The following is a 332-nucleotide window of genomic DNA, read 5'->3' on the forward strand; positions in this document are numbered from 1 at the left end:
TTGTTGCGCCGGCGAGCTGCCGAGGAAAAAGTCCTCATTCCTAGGCTTGAACCCCTGCAGGTTTACCTCTCATTCTCTTGCTCTGATTTGTTTGACAATAAATTCAATTTATTCCCCCCAGTCGTGTCTCTTACTCCAGTGACCCGTGAGTGATCTGTCTAGGCCCTTTTCCTGATCCCCAAGTCTTTCCTGATGTATTCTGTTCCCTGCCCAGGGTGAGGAGGAGAGGGACAGAGTGGTTTCGCTGGCACCAGGCACCTGGCCAGGCCCAGCCCACCCCAATAATCCCTGCGATAATTCACGCCACCATTACCCAGGCGCAAGGCGGGGAC

The sequence above is a fragment of the Corvus brachyrhynchos genome, unplaced genomic scaffold (assembly GCF_000691975.1).
Source record: "Corvus brachyrhynchos isolate BGI_N302 unplaced genomic scaffold, ASM69197v1 scaffold275, whole genome shotgun sequence".
Classification (NCBI taxonomy): domain Eukaryota; kingdom Metazoa; phylum Chordata; class Aves; order Passeriformes; family Corvidae; genus Corvus; species Corvus brachyrhynchos.